The 17,837-nt window shown below is 39.8% G+C and overlaps 1 long non-coding RNA gene across 1 annotated transcript; it reads right to left on the reverse strand.

The window, feature by feature from the left end:
- Nucleotides 1-995: 995 nt before the first annotated feature.
- On the reverse strand, nt 996-16,311 carry LOC118484915. The gene is made up of 3 exons (XR_004875046.1): nt 16,243-16,311; nt 15,988-16,088; nt 996-1,051 (listed from the first exon to the last, which is right to left on the reverse strand). It is a non-coding gene; the product is annotated as an uncharacterized LOC118484915 (long non-coding RNA).
- Between the last annotated feature and the right edge of the window lie 1,526 nt (nt 16,312-17,837).

Genomic DNA, 17,837 nt, shown 5'->3' on the forward strand with positions numbered 1-17,837 from the left:
TTTTTTCACGCTTTCCTCGGTCAATATACTGAGTGTGAAACCAAAGAAGAACTGAATTAGACAAGATAATGTTGCCATTGATGAGTAAAAATTAACAAAACATATACCGTCAAGCATCCGAACACGAATAGCTTTATCTAAAGATAACACCAAAGAAATTAAAACGAAAAGCAATTACAAAATAAACTAAAGAAATCAAAACAAAAAGCAATTACAAACTATTTACTTTTTGATCAGTAACCCGTGACCCAGACATAAAGTAGCATTTCCAAGCTGGCCACTTAATATGAACACCACCTACTCCTTCACATAACAAATATCCGTTAATAGCCCCTTATGGTGTCGCAAATCGTTACTGCAGCTGTTAGAATCATCATTAAAGCCTCCAGAACTACAAAATTTCAACATTAGTTGCTAAATCTAATAGAAACTAAAGCACGTGACCTAAACAAATCAAAAGAAGGTCGCCAGACGTACCTTTGTTATCGAAAAATATACATGCGACCGCTAAATCGGAATCGGGTTGTCGGAACCAACCTTGACCACCATGTACTGCTAGGATCTCGTCTCAGTTGCAACCGATCTGCTCAAGAATCCTACCACCAAAACCATTTTTGATAAAATGAAGTAAATAATAGCAATCATATAAATTACTAATTAAAAACAGTAACTCCTACTTTTAATTTCTTTATTAACAACATCGTTTATAATCCGCCAATCCAAAATCTACAATAATAGCAAGTAATAACAATACTAGAAGCTGCTATCAAATCTACTATAAAAAAAAAACAAATTCTCTATACACACAGTCCAACAAAATATGTTAACAAACTCTTTTCAAATCATGTTAATCAAAACACATGGTTGGTTGAATCGAAATGATTCAAGTATTTTCTTTCCTGTATGAAAACAAAACACATTTATTTTCAAGCTCTCTAAAAAAATTAACCAAAGAAGCTTTGCTTACCAGATAGTTGGTTGAATCGAAATGATTGCACCACCACCACCGCCGCCGCCGCCACTTGAGTTACCACACCATTGCTTTAGAGATCTAGGGTTTCATATTAGATGTGAAAAAGGAAAAATGTGACAACCCTCACCAAACCAGGTATCCGTACGAATTAATTAATATTTAATTAATGCATAATTACTGTGCTTGCTTACAATTGTGGATAAACTGCTACGTGATTTCTGATACATACATATACTTGCATCATACCTTATTGCTGTCACTCCATTTATTTACACAGAACTATAGTGACAAACTTGATGCACAAAAGCACAGTAGCACAATGAACGGATAACCCAGTAAACGTGCTGACATAGCCAGCACCAGACAGACACTGTCTCTAAGGTCAGTATGAGCCGGGAATAGTTTGCTACACTAGTAGGGAGTGTAGGGAGGTGAGGATTGTAGAACTGCGTCACTAGGTGATAGTTATAGTGACCGGATGTGCCTAAAACCAGTGTTGTAAAAGTCGGATTCCAAGGCCGAGTACTCGGCGAGTACTCGGTCCTCGGAACCCTTCCGAGGCGACTTCCTCCTAGGCGGACTCAATTAGTCGGCCTCGGTCAAACTTGGTCAAACTCGGCGCCTAGTCGGCCTAGTCGGCGCCTAGTCGGACGTAGTCGGAAAGAGTCGGCCTAGTCGGTCTAGGCGTTCAACGTGGTTTTTTGACTTTTAATTAGTCAAAATCGGTCAAAATCGGTCAACATCGGCCTACTCGGCCTTGTACTCGGACTACTCGACCTTGTACTCAGACTAGTCAGACTTGTAATCAGAATATTTGAACTTTAAACATGTTTCATTTTAAATTATATTTAGTTGACATGAATTATGCTTATTTTAACATATATACAATATATAACAATTAATTTTCTTTATAGTTACCATGTCCGCGTACTCCCTGAGTACTCTCCGAGTACTCCGATTACTCCCAACTCCCCAGTCGGCCGACTAGGGACCGCCTAGCGACTTTTACAACACTGCCTAAAACATGTTCTAAACACAAAATTCTGCACTTTAATACAAAATTCAGCATTTAAGCTAACTAGTAAAGTGCAAAAACATGGGAAAATAATACTAGACACTTTCCAAAGTGTCGGGAATTCTTTGTGTCACTAAAAATAATATTAAAGACACTTTAAATGTTTATTAAGTACTTTAACGGATCAGTATCCAACCGAACAACCGGACTTTATCCGGAACATAAAAATATTGACAATGACATTGTTTTTCCTTTTCTGAGCCAGTTAGGGTCCCCGAATACCCTAACACCCTTTAAAAGTCATAACACACTAAATACCTAACTTAAAGTTCTAACTAATCAAACTAGTACTTAACCATATAGTTGGAATCAAACCAAATACCCCCCCCCCTTCTAACCGAACGGTTCCCCAAGGGGGACACCATCCACAATTTTGATTATTTTAATAGCCCATGCTCCATATCTAGATTACACATTATTTGTTGGACAAAAGCACAATATGGACTATAAGTATACTTAGAGGATAACCATCATTCACTTCACAAACCACAACTCAAAATTGATCTCTCTCTCCCTCTCCTCTTATTCTCGGCCGAGAGCTCACACACACACACCATCACTTTTCAATTTTGATCTTGCAATTCCACATACAATCCAAGGTACTAGAGTTCATACGAGGAGACCCGATGCTTACGGAATCACAAGGACCTCTCTACATCGCTTTTATCCACCTAGTTTTCGCTTTGATTCTTCCCTAGCCTTGAGCTAGTTGTAAGTGCTTCTAATCGCTCTCTTGATCTTGTCTAAAGTGGTTAATAAGAAGTTTAACGGATAAAAATCAAGAACATGCGAAAACAAAACTAAAAGTCTTGTAAGAAAGATGAACATGATGGTTAAAGAGTAAATAATGGTGTAAAACTCATGAATCTTGTTTAGTTATGATTATTTTATGTTGTTGGTTGCTAGTAGTGGAACGGATCGTCATCTAACCACGCTAGATCATGTTCATGGAACATGAACTAGCATTATGTTAAGTAGGAAAGTTACAAGATGACAAACCCTTTCATACATGAACATGAACTTGTGTAAAAATAGTTTTTCTTGTAAAATGGAGTTCTAAACTAGTAGATCTAAAGATCTACAAGTGGTATTTTCGAAGAACCAAGTGTAAGATGCAATCACGTTTAAAAGCCGGATCTTTCATGAAATAAAAGCATTTTGTGAACAAACAAGTGTGTAAACACTTGTGTGACAAAAGGATTTAACAAAGAAATATTTTTGTAATTTTGACTAAGAAGTTGTAAAGATGCATTTTCTTTAAAAATAAAGCTTTCAAGAAACCGATTTCATTTTTAAAGATAGAAAGACCTACTAAAAAAGGTTGGAAGGTTACTACATATTTTTACACCACTTACAAGTTCATGTGTTTGCGATTTATACTTGTTTTGACTAGTTTAATGTTTGAATATTGTTTGTTGATGATGGGAAAGTTGTTGATTGAATTTTGAAAAGAAAATGATACGCTAGTAAGCGTGGCCACCTCCAGTTACAGAGGAAACTCTGGCGAAATTTTTCCAGAAATATAACACTTAGAATATTTCCACGACAAGTGTCTAAAAATATATTTTTAACTTATTTTCCCAAATAAAAATTCGCCATGAATTTTTATTACAAAATAACCAAGTGTCGGAGGTGGATTTTCATAAATAAAACTTGTTAAATATATGTTTAGAACATATATTTTTCATAGTAACACTTGTGTGATTTTATGAATATTTTGTGAACTACATGTATATTATTTTTAGAGTAAAAATAATATCACTTGAAATATCATGAAGTTACGATCCCCAAAATAATACTAACGCCCTCACAATAAATATTTAAGTTACACTGGTATTATTATTACCACACGAACCATAAAATGTAAGTTATGTATTTTTAGAAAATACTCTTAAATGCGTATTTTGATAAAAGTATTATTTTGGAAAAATTGTATGGAATAAAATATATAATATTTTTGGGAAATATATATATATTTTGGAAGTAGAATATTTTAAGACAAATAAAATAAAATATATTTTATTAAGTGAGACTTAATAATATATCCTTGGAATTATACAAACCCACATGTATTAAAGCCCCCATCCTTGGGAAGGAATATAATTAATTCATAATTACGAAGTGTAAACACGAAATAGTTGTCTAACTATTTCCCAAAAACGTTAAACCTTAAGCCAAAGCACGGCCGTCCGTCTAATAGAAGTTAGTACGTGTAGGTCGTCACGCAGCAGGTTGACTGGGAGATTACTATTTCGAGACGCACATCAGTGAGTTCATGTCCCCCTTTTCTCTTAACTGTTTTCAGTTTTTAAACTGCGGGGGTGAAATACATGTTACAATGTTTACGAATACTTTTTACATGGTATGGTTAGCATAAGGAGGGTTACTACTTAGATCATGTGAGTGGGTAGGCGGGAACTGGAGGCCATTAATCCTCATTGTAGGACCGAGGTTCTTTAGCGGTAGATCTATCTGGGTGTAGCGAGCCCAGCCCCAGGCCCAACAGTACGGACCTCGGGTGACTTGGTACCCGATGCAAAAATCTGCTAGGTTTGAGTCTTCCTACTGCACTTCACACATATCAATCGCCTTGCAAACCATTGGGATCTCTTTATTTCGTTATTTGCTACATACCAGGGATTTTCATATTACAAAGGTTTTACATACTCACTTACACATGAACTCGCTCAACAATTTTTGTTGATTTTTCCAACTTACATGTATTTCAGGGAATTAAGGATCTGGCACGGTATGCTACGTTTTCACGCTGCGTATGAGTTATGGGGTCATCCAAGTTTAGGGGTTGTGGCTTTTACCTGGACGAGTCACAGTTCTTAAACTGCGTCTATTTCATGTTTGTGGTTATGTCTTCTGAACAATGTTTTTATTTTGTTATGTTGTAATTCCGTTGCATGTGTCGACGTTATAAAACTATGTTGTGGTACTTTTATTTTAAAACATGAATCAATGGATGATCTGCATGGTTTTACTTTCATATAGCTTTGTTGTGATTAAGCTATGGTATTAAGAAGTCACACCAAATAAACCCACGCTTCCGCAAAGCCAGGGTGTGACAGCTTGGTATCAGAGCTTTGATCATAGCAAACTAGGATTCCTTCTCGAGTCTAGACTATGATCACTAGGGCTCGCACGAAAACATTTTTACATTGCATACACTACGTCCAGATCCAGAGTACAAAATATTTTTACAAACAAAAAGTTGAGCACATTTTTCAAAATTTAGGGATTCAGTCAGGGTGATTGAAGGGCCAATCTGAGAGATTGGGAAGGTCCTGGTCTGAGAGACCAGGGAGTTAGTCTGGGAGGCTGGGAGGTTAGTCTAGTGGGACTAGGGAGTCAGTCTGGGAGGTTGGGAGGTTAATCTAGTGGGACTAGGAGGTTCAGTCTGGGAGGCTGGGAGGTAATCTAGTGGGACTAGGAAGTTCAGTCTGAGAGACTGGGAGGGTAGTCTGAGAGACTAGGAGATTCAGTCTGAGAGGCTGGGAGGTTAGGCTAGTGGGACTAGGAGAACTATTTGAATGCTTATTGGTGACTAACATGTTTAGTTGATTATATGATTGATTGTTTGTGCATGTGTGTGTTTGTGTTACAGACGTCATGCCTTCATCTGGTACTGGAGAGTCAGACACTACGGACCCCATGCCTATAGTATCAGACGACATAGTTTCATCAGAGCACGAGGTGTATACTTCAGATACTACCAGCACGGACGATGACGACTTCCAGCCCTTTGCGCTGCCCGATGTCGTAGTAGAGCCCGCTGATGGCCATCTTGTTGGGGATTTGCCGCTCGCGGTAATCCCTGCTCCTGTACCCCTTTCCGTTTATCCCGCTGTTGATATGCCCCTTGATATCGTTTCAGACAACGATGTCGATTTGTTGGATGAGGACCCACTCGAGGATGACTTTGAGGGCGAGGCCCATATTGCTGCTGGTGATCTCCTACTTCTTGCTGACGCTTCTGCAGAGGAGGCTCCCATACATTCACCTGTTCCAGACTCCTTTGAGTCTGTGGCATCCGCACCTTCGCATACTCAGGGAGTGCAGCACCATTCACACGACGCCGACCCGGACATAGCGTCATCAGCTGCACCGGTTCCTGCGCACAGTTTTGAGTTCGATCATGATGTTGATTATGATTCAGATCCTGTTTTCCCACCTGGTTTTGATCCAGACCATGATATTGAGTTCGTCCACTTAGACCAGCCCATGGAGGATCCTGTAGCCCCTGTTGATCCCTTGTTTGCTGATCCAGCTGATTTTGAGATGGAGTTTGATGATCCGGAGCCTGCTGTGGCCCCTGAGCCAGTAGTTGCTCCTGACCCCGCATTAGAGCATGACCCTGATCATGCCGATGCACCCGTTGTTGCTCCTTTGATTGATGATGTACCTGTTGATGATCATCCTATTGTTGTTCCACAGTTGGTGGATGATCATGTTGCTATTGATGCTCATGTTGATGCTCCTCATGTTGCTGACTTTCCTGTTGATCCTGTTGTTGCGCCACTTCCTGATCCAGTGCCGGCGATGTTCGACCGTGCACCTTTCGCGACCCATATTGATCCACGATACGCGCACACCCGCAACGGGTGGGTAGACGATGATGATGATTTCCCACCTTTCGTGGTACCAGTTACACCTGTTTCAGCCCCTGCTTCAGCTGCCTTTGATGCTCCTTTGATTCCCACACATACTACAGATGCTCACTACACTGACTTACCTGTTACATTTCTTCAGGACATACCTCCACCACGTCCTGGGGAGGGTTCATCTCGTCAGCCATTTGGTCATATACCTTTTGTGTTAGGAGGAGATCAGTTTGTACCCCAGATTTCTCATCCTACTTTTGTTCCCCCTGTTACACCATCTGCTATACCATCCTTCGCTCCATCTAGTGAGTCGTTCCTCTGGACTTCGCCACCCATCATGCCACCATCTGATCCTTATCATCCTTATCACGTGGGTTATTCTACAGAGGATATTCTCAGATCTTTCATGATACAGCAGGAGGCGCTGACCCGTCGCGTGCAGGAGCTGGAGAGAGCTCAGTGACTCCCGTGCAAGTGCCAGACTCCACCTGCAGTATCTCACCCTCCACGTCCACTTTCACCAAATTCTGCCGCTCGTTTTTGGACTCCTGAGCAGCAGATAGCCTACTTGTTGCGCTCTCATCGCGCTATGGAGGAGGATTGGCTTCATATGCGCCGTTTGCTCTTTTCTCATTTTCCCCCTCCTCCACCGCCATCAGCTTAGGCCTTTTTGTACGACACGGGTAGAATTTTGATGAGAGGACGGTGATTGCGCAGACTATACAGCTTTTGGAGACCACATTTTGGATGATTATGACTTTCGATGTTTTGTATATTGGCTGTTGTGGACATTGATGTGATAGTTTTGGACTAGGGCGATGTGGCCCTTAGTCATGGATGTTGTATGATACAGTTGTGTACTTGTAAACCTTACATTGTGGTCTCGATTTATGACAGTGCAATCGCAGTATTCTCATCATATGTGATGTTTGATTGATTGTTTATGTTCTATAACATGAGATGTTATGTGTTTGATTTATTTATAACATGAGATGTTATGTGTTGATGTTTTTGCTATGTACGTACACTTTACTTACTATGACCTGACCAACGTAAAACATCTTTTTAGAAGATGCCACCAAGACACCAGACATGCATGCCTACCAACGAGGCAGAACTTCAACAAATCATTGCTGCCGCCATAGCGCAGTATGCAGCCTCACAAGGAGGAACCAGCGGAAGTAATTCGAACAACAACGGCAATCACAATCCGCCTCATGGTAATGTTGAGTCATTGAGACATACTACGATATATTTGGATATCTTTAGCACGTTTGCTAATGCCATTTGTATATTCTAACGTATGTGCAGGGTGCACTTACAAGCAGTTTCTTGATTGCAAACCCGTAAACTTTGACGGCACCGGAGGTGCTGTTGCTTTTGTCAGATGGGCCGAAAAGACGGAGTCTGTTCTTCGAATGAGCAAGTGCGCTCCAGACCAACAAGTGACTTACATTTCTGGGCTATTCTTGGATGGAGCCCTATCATGGTGGAACTTAGAAGTGCAAACTCTTGGTGAAGCCGCAGCTTATGCGATGACATGGACTGAGCTGAAAGAGCTCATGCGAAGAAAGTACTGTTCACGTGCGGAAATTCAGAAGCTGGAAACGGAATTCTGGCACTTGAAAATGGAAGGTCCCAAAATTGCTGAGTACGTTCAGAGATTCCACGAATTCAAATGAATCGAGCGCTTTATTTGGGGTTTAGCTCCACAGATCATGAGTATGGTCACTACTTCCAAGCCTGCGACAATCACAGAGGCCATCGATCTGATTGTGGCTCTTACTGAGGAAGCCGTCCGCTTAAACAAGTTTTCAAATGTTGAGTAGAAAAAGAAGGAGACTCACGTAGAGTCATCTGGCGAGAACAAAAGGAAGTTCTCGAACTTCAAACAAGGAACAAGCAGTGATGGCAAGAAAGGAGAATCAAGCACACCGGTCCAAGCTACAACCGGTGCTGGAAAGAAAGGAAAGGGTTATATGGGTACACACCCCAAGTGTAACACCTGCCAGCGTCACCATTCTGGTCAGTGTGGGCCAAGAGTATGCGAAGCTTGTGGAAAAGTTGGACATTTGAAGGATAACTGATGGGCTAATGCTGGTCGGGGTGGCCAAGGAGGTTTTGAAAATAGGAACAATAATCGTGGAGGTAATGGAAATCGTGCACAAGGAAATAACGGAGGAAATGGAAACCAAGGCAACAACACGAATCAAGCGGGTAATGTGAACCGAAATCAAAACAACAATCAAGTTGGGAATGGAGGTGGAAACGGGCAGAAACTTGGCTGTTTTAACTGTGGTGACATTGGACACTTTAAGAGAAACTGCCCGGAATTGAACCAAGCACGGGGAAGAGTCTTTAACATCGAGGCGAGGGAAGCGCGCCAGGATCCCAATGTTATTACTGGTACGTTCCCTATAAACCAACGCTTTGCATCCGTTTTGTTTGATACTGGTGCCGATTATAGCTTCGTGTCATTAGAATTTAAGAATATGCTTGGGTTAGCCGTTAGTAAATTAGATATCCCATACTCGATTGAATTGGCTAATGGAAAGCTGGTTGAAGCTAACGAAGTGGTCAGAGGTTGTGTAATCGAGTTGGGAGAGCGTGAGTTTACTTTGGATCTACTACCGGTCAAGTTGGGAAGCTTCGACGTGGTAGTAGGAATGGATTGGTTGTCAAGCAACAAGGCTGAGATTGTCTGCCACGAAAAGATCATTCGCATCCCAACCGATGATGGTGAAACAATCATAGTTCATGGAGAAAAGCGCGACACACCTTTGAGAATCATCAGCTGCCTGAAAGCCCGAAAGTGTTTACAAAAGGGATGTGCTGCCTTCCTGGCACACATCGTGGATAAGAAAGTTGTTGAACGGAAGATCGAAGACATCCCTGTCGTGAGGGAATACCCTGAAGTCTTTCCAGAGGACTTGCCAGGATTGCCACCCCAAAGGCAAGTGGAATTCCACATTGACTTAGTTCCAGGCGCCGCGCCTGTGGCTAAGGCACCATATCGACTTGCCGCTTCGGAAATGCAGGAGTTGTCGACACAACTTCAAGAGTTGTTAGACAAAGGATTTATCAGACCAAGCTTCTCACCTTGGGGTGCTCCAGTTCTGTTTGTTAAGAAGAAAGATGGTAGTTTTCGTATGTGCATTGACTACCGGGAGTTGAATAAGTTGACGATCAAGAATAGATATCCTCTGCCAAGGATTGATGATCTATTCGATCAGTTGCAAGGTTCAAGCTTTTACTCTAAGATCGATCTGTGATCAGGTTACCATTAGCTAAGGATACAAGAGGAAAGTATCCCGAAGACAGCCTTTAGGACTCGATATGGACATTACGAGTTCCTAGTTATTCCATTTGGGTTGACAAACACACCTGCGGTTTTCATGGACCTAATGAACCGAGTCTGCAAACCGTATCTAGACAAGTTCGTGATTGTGTTTATCAGTGATATTTTGATTTATTCAAAGACGAAGAATGAACACGAACAGCATTTAAGAGCCATTTTGGAGTTACCGAGAAAGGAACAGTTGTATGCCAAATTCTCGAAGTGCGAGTTTTGGCTACGCGAAGTCCAATTCCTTGGACATGTAGTGAATGGGGATGGGATTCATGTGGACCCCACAAAGATCGAAGCGATAAAGAACTGGGAGACCCCAAAGACGCCAACCGAGATTCGACAATTCTTGGGTTTGGCTGGCTACTATCAAAGGTTCATTGAGGATTTTTCGAAGATCGCTCAACCACTGACACTCCTCACGCAGAAAGATAAGAAGTTTGATTGGGGAATCAAACAGGAAGAAGCATTTCAGTTGCTGAAAGACAAGCTCTGCAATGCGCCGATCTTAGCGCTACCGGAAGGAACTGATGATTTTGTGGTATATTGTGACGCTTCATGTCAAGGATTGGGTTGCGTGTTGATGCAACGCCAGAAAGTTATAGCTTACGCATCGCGCCAATTGAAGGTACATGAAAAGAACTATACCACGCATGACTTGGAACTAGGCGTAGTGATATTTGCATTGAAGATCTGGAGACATTATCTATATGGTATGAAATGTACAATCTTCACAGATCATAAGAGTCTGCAGCACATATTCAACCAGAAAGAGCTGAATATGAGACAAAGACGTTGGGTCGAGTTGTTGAACGATTACGACTGCGAGATCAAGTACCATCCAGGGAAGGCGAATGTGGTCGCCGACGCCCTAAGTCGAAAGGAAAGGATCAAGCCCATAAGGGTTAGGGCTTTGGAGATGATTATCCAAACAGATCTTTCACTGCGCATTCGTGCCGCGCAGAAAGAAGCTCTGAAAGAAAGACACCTCGAAGAGGAATATCTCCGTGGGATGGAGAATCAGTTAATACCAAACAAGGAAGGAACGTTATGTTTTATGAAAAGGATTTGGGTTCCTCTGTTTGGTGGTTTGAGAAAAGTTATTTTTGACGAAGCACACAAATCACGGTACTCTATCCATCCAGGAGCGGATAAGATGTACCAGGACCTTAAAGATTATTATTGGTGGCCTAGGATGAAAGGCGACGTTGTTGTTTATGTGAGCAAGTGTTTGACGTGTGCTAAGGTGAAAGCGGAATACCAGAAGCCTTCAGGACTTCTGCAACAACCTGAGATTCCCAAGTGGAAATGGGAACAAATTTCAATGGATTTCATAACGAAGTTGCCAAGAACGTCAAAAGGTCATGACACTATTTGGGTAATAGTGGACCGGTTAACGAAATCTGCGCACTTCTTACCTATCAGAGAGAAAGACAACACGAGCAAATTAGCTGAAATTTACATGAGAGAAATCGTTACACGTCATGGAGTGCCTCTCTTGATCATCTCTGATAGAGACGGAAGGTTTGTGTCAAGAATTTGGCAGTCTTTCCAAGAAGCTTTTGGCTCGCAATTGAATCTAAGCACTGCAATTCACCCACAGACCGATGGACAAAGCGAACGGACTATTCAGACATTGGAAGATATGCTGAGAGCATGTGTTATGGATCTGGGTGGTAGCTGGGATAAACATTTACCATTGGGCGAATTTTCATACAACAACAGCTATCACACCAGTATTGGAGCCGCGCCATTTGAAGCTCTATATGGCCGCAAGTGCAGATCACCGCTTTGTTGGTCTGATGCAGGTGATAGGCAATTGGTTGGTCCTGATGTGGTACAGGAAACCACAGATAAGATTGCACAGATCCGAGATCGAATCAAGGCGGCTCGCGATCGACAAAAATGCTATGCGGACCGAAGAAGGAAACCTCTAGAGTTTGAGGTAGGTGATACGGTATTATTAAAGGTATCACCCTGGAAGGGTGTGGCACGCTTCGGGAAGCGTGGAAAGTTGAACCCGCGATATATTGCTCCATTCAAGATTCTGGAAAGAATTGGGTTAGTAGCATACAAGTTGGATTTACTTGTCGAGCTGAACGGTGTTCACGATACATTTCATGTATCAAATCTGAAAAAGAGTCCAACGCAAGATACTGTTGTCATTCCCGCAGACGAGATTCATATTGACGACACGCTCCATTTTGTGAAAGAACCGGTTGAGGTTACGGATTGGAAGGTGAACAAAACCCGCCGGAGCAGTGTCAAACTCGTCAAGGTTCGTTGGAATGCAAGACACGGTCCAGAATACACCTGGGAGCGTGAGGACCGAATGAAAGAAAAGTACCCCCACTTATTTCCCAAGACCCCTGCAACTAGAAGCAGAGCCTAAAATTTCGGGACGAAAATTTTCTAACGGGGGGAGAATGTGACAACCCTCACCAAACCAGGTATCCGTACGAATTAATTAATATTTAATTAATGCTTAATTACTGTGCTTGCTTACAATTGTGGATAAACTGCTACGTGATTTCTGATACATACATATACTTGCATCATACCTTATTGCTGTCACTCCATTTATTTACACAGAACTATAGTGACAAACTTGATGCACAAAAGCACAGTAGCACAATGAACGGATAACCCAGTAAACGTGCTGACATAGCCAGCACCAGACAGACACTGTCTCTAAGGTCAGTATGAGCCGGGAATAGTTTGCTACACTAGTAGGGAGTGTAGGGAGGTGAGGATTGTAGAACTGCGTCACTAGGTGATAGTTATAGTGACCGGATGTGCCTAAAACATGTTCTAAACACAAATTCTGCACTTTAATACAAAATTCAGCATTTAAGCTAACTAGTAAAGTGCAAAAACAAGGGAAAATAATACTAGACACTTTCCAAAGTGTCGGGAATTCTTTGTGTCACTAAAAATAATATTAAAGACACTTTAAATGTTTATTAAGCACTTTAACAGATCAGTATCCAACCGAACAACCGGAGTTTACCTGGAACATAAAAATATTGACAATAACATTGTTTTTCCTTTTCTGAGCCAGTTAGGGTCCCCGAATACCCTAACACCCTTTAAAATTCATAACACACTAAATACCTAACTTAAAGTTCTAACTAATCAAACTAGTACTTAACCATATAGTTGGAATCAAACCAAATACCCCCCCCCCCTCTAACCGAACGGTTCCCCAAGGGGGACACCATCCACAATTTTGATTATTTTAATAGCCCATGCTCCATATCTAGATTACACATTATTTGTTGGACAAAAGCACAATATGGACTATAAGTATACTTAGAGGATAACCATCATTCACTTCACAAACCACAACTCAAAATTGATCTCTCTCTCCCTTTCCTCTTATTCTCGGCCGAGAGCTCACACACACACACCATCACTTTTCAATTTTGATCTTGCAATTCCACATAAAATCCAAGGTGCTAGAGTTCATACGAGGAGACCCGGTGCTTACAGAATCACAAGGACCTCTCTACATCGCTTTTATCCACCTAGTTTTCGCTTTGATTCTTCCCTAGCCTTGAGCTAGTTATAAGTGCTTCTAATCGCTCTCTTGATCTTGTCTAAAGTGGTTAATAAGAAGTTTAACAGATAAAAATCAAGAACATACGAAAACAAAACTAAAAGTCTTGTAAGAAAGATGAACATGATGGTTAAAGAGTAAATAATGGTGTAAACTCATGAATCTTGTTTAGTTATGATTATTTTATGTTGTTGGTTGCTAGTAGTGGAACGGATCATCATCTAACCACGCTAGATCATGTTCATGGAACATGAACTAGCATTATGTTAAGTAGGAAAGTTACAAGATGACGAACCCTTTCATACATGAACATGAACTTGTGTAAAAATAGTTTTTCTTGTAAAATGGAGTTCTAAACTAGTAGATCTAAAGATCTACAAGTGGTATTTTCGAAGAACCAAGTGTAAGATGTAATCACGTTTAAAAGCCGGATCTTTCATGAAATAAAAGCATTTTGTGAACAAACAAGTGTGTAAACACTTGTGTGACAAAAGGATTTAACAAAGAAATATTTTTGTACTTTTGACTAAGAAGTTGTAAAGATGCATTTTCTTTAGAAATAAAGCTTTCAAGAAACCAATTTCATTTTTAAAGATAGAAAGACCTACTAAAAAAGGTTGGAAGGTTACTACATATTTTTACACCACTTACAAGTTCATGTGTTTGCAATTTATACTTGTTTTGACTAGTTTAATGTTTGAATATTGTTTGTTGATGATGGGAAAGTTGTTGATTGAATTTTGAAAAGAAAATGATACGCTAGTAAGCGTGGCCACCTCCAGTTACAGAGGAAACTCTGGCGAAATTTTTCCAGAAATATAACACTTAGAATATTTCCATGACAAGTGTCTAAAAATATTTTTTAACTTATTTTCCCAAATAAAAATTCGCCATGAATTTTTATTACAAAATAACCAAGTGTCGGAGGTGGATTTTCATAAATAAAACTTGTTAAATATATGTTTAGAACATATATTTTTCATAGTAACACTTGTGCGATTTTATGAATATTTTGTGAACTACATGTATATTATTTTTAGAGTAAAAATAATATCACTTGAAATATCATGAAGTTACGATCCCCAAAATAATACTAACGCCCTCACAATAAATATTTAAGTTACATCGGTATTATTATTACCACACGAACCATAAAATGTAACTTATGTTAAATGCGTATTTTGATAAAAGTATTATTTTGGAAAAATTGTATGGAATAAAATATAATATTTTTGGGAAAAATATTTATATTTTGGAAGTAGAATATTTTAAGACAAATAAAATAAAATATATTTTATTAAGTGAGACTTAATAATATATCCTTGGAATTATACAAACCCACATGTATTAAAGCCCCCATCCTTGGGAAGGAATATAATTAATACATAATTACGAAGTGTAAACACGAAATAGTTGTCTAACTATTTCCCAAAAACGTTAAACCTTAAGCCAAAGCACGGCCGTCCGTCTAATAGAAGTTAGTACGTGTAGGTCGTCACGCAGCAGGTTGACTGGGAGATTACTATTTCGAGACGCACTTCAGTGAGTTCATGTCCCCCTTTTCTCTTAACTGTTTTCAGTTTTTAAACTGCGGGGGTGAAATACATGTTACAATGTTTACGAATACTTTTTACATGGTATGGTTAGCGTAAGGAGGGTTACTACTTAGATCATGTGAGTGGGTAGGCGGGAACTGGAGGCCATTAATCCTCATTGTAGGACCGAGGTTCTTTAGCGGTAGATCTATCTGGGTGTAGCGAGCCCAGCCCCAGGCCCAACAGTACGGAGCTCGGGGTGACTTGGTACCCGACGCAAAAATCTGCTAGGTTTGAGTCTTCCTACTGCACTTCACACATATCAATGGCCTTGCAAACCATTGGGATCTCTTTATTTCGTTATTTGCTACATACCAGGGATTTTCATATTACAAAGGTTTTATATACTCACTTACACATGAACTCGCTCAACAATTTTTGTTGATTTTTCCAACTTACGTGTATTTCAGGGAATTAAGGAGCTGGCACGGTATGCTACATTTTCACGCTGCGTAAGAGTTATGGGGTCATCCAAGTTTAGGGGTTGTGGCTTTTACCTGGACGAGTCACAGTTCTTAAACTGCGTCTATTTCATGTTTGTGGTTATGTCTTCTGAACAATGTTTTTATTTTGCTATGTTGTAATTCCGTTGCACGTGTCGACGTTTTAAAACTATGTTGTGGTACTTTTATAACATGAATCAATGGATGATCTGCATGGTTTTACTTTCATATAGCTTTGTTGTGATTAAGCTATGGTATTAAGAAATCACACCAAATAAACCCACGCTTCCGCAAAGCCAGGGTGTGACAAAAAAGTGATTAACAGCGATGATATCTATGGGTTAAACGACGATGAAGAGCTTAGATTTAGGGTTTTGCAAGTTTACCTCTACTTCAATCATCGCTCGTTGGAAATCTAGAACTGAATCAATCAACTCAGCACCATAGATTGTTTGTCACAAAAGATGAGATAAAACCCAAAACAATGCTTCAAGCACAAAAAAAAACTTGATTAACACTCAGATTAGATGAAACCGAACGAATCATGGATGAATGATAGAAGAATCATAAGAAATTGAACGAAATCATCGATGAAAGATACAAGAAATCATAGGAAAATAAGAATAGATTCATTGACTTACCAGATGTTAATGAAATCGAAAGAGATGGTGGTAGATTTGCTTGTCGGCGATGAACAAAATTAGGGTTTTTGTATGCTTGAATGAAAGCGTGAATGAGAAGAATGATGCATTTGAGAGATCTAGGCTAAATTTGATAGTTTTTATACCCGGGTCCAAAAAACGGGTATGGATATACCACACGCGGATCCCGTGTGAAAACATAAGGTTTCTCACATTTTTCCCGCCAAAAATCCATTGTGGTTGCACCACCACTTGACACGTGTCCTACATTTTATTCATATATTATATATACAGATTATAATTAATTCAACCGCTTCACTTATTTGGCGCTTATAACTTTCAAAATATGACGTTTTATAAAATAATGAATATGTCTTTAGAACGAGAATATTTGTATCTACATTTTGAACCAAGTTTCATTAAAAACGGAGTAGGTTTAAATATAATGTAATTTTATAATTTAATTATTAAACGGTTCCTAAGCCCGTCTAGGTACTTCATATTTCTAACAGTCAACTTACCCGTAATCTACCCGTCTAATAATATAAGTTTTTAGATACTTTATTTTAATATAGAAAATAGAAATGACACACATATATAAGCCAATTAATTAGTATAACATTCCAACCACTTATATATAAAATAGTTTTTAAAACTATATGGGTCGAATAATTATATTAAAAATAAAATTAGTTACTAGTGGTTAACGAATTTAAACAACCTATAATTCTTATATATAAAAAAAATTGATATGTTACAGACACCCTTTACGCCACCTGTCAGAACATGTGTCGAGATCACCAGATGACTCAGCAACCTTCACGCCGACTTAGACTCCCTCGCGACCCGCGAGGGAGAAGCTGATGTGCGTCGCGGGGCGCGACCCGCCTATGATCAGCCTATAAATTGGGCGTTCAGCTGCCATTTGTTCTCGTTCAATTTTCTTTATTCTCTCTCAATTTTTAATAGGCTAAAGTTATAGCCAAATACCCCCTAATAAGCGAAGCTCTGCCTCGTTGTAAGTATTATAAACCCCGGTTACGTATTAGTTACTTTGCCCGATTGATCTAGAGCTCCGTAACACATATTAAGGCTCTGCCTGACTCAGTCGTTGGAATTCTGTCTCGGGGGTATAGCTAATGTAAATTGAGTTATTTTACTAACAAATGTGCATTGTTTAATTTTAATAAATAATAACCAGGAAAAACAACAGGAAGCTATAATATTACCTGGAAGCCTGTAGAAATACCTAAGCCTACAAAAGTGAGTTAATCCTTCTTTTTGTGAACCCTTTTTGTGAGTAATTCCTCTTTTTGTAAACTGCTTTTACAAAGCCTCAAATGTTATAAATTATAATTTACAGTGATTGAGTATTTGTAAATCTACAATTATCGTCGGTATGTTGGGGTTTTGTATACATAACTTGCTACTACACTGTGAGTAGTAACAATACCACAAGTCAGGATTGACAGTACCGTGGGTGGTAATTAAAGTAGATGTAAACAAATATAATTGCGGGTTGCCCTCAATGCTGTAAAATGATAAAACCTGTTTTGATTAAACCGGGATGCACTCACCAGTATTTCTTGCTGATA

Source organism: Helianthus annuus, chromosome 12, assembly GCF_002127325.2.
Source record: "Helianthus annuus cultivar XRQ/B chromosome 12, HanXRQr2.0-SUNRISE, whole genome shotgun sequence".
Lineage (NCBI taxonomy): Eukaryota > Viridiplantae > Streptophyta > Magnoliopsida > Asterales > Asteraceae > Helianthus > Helianthus annuus.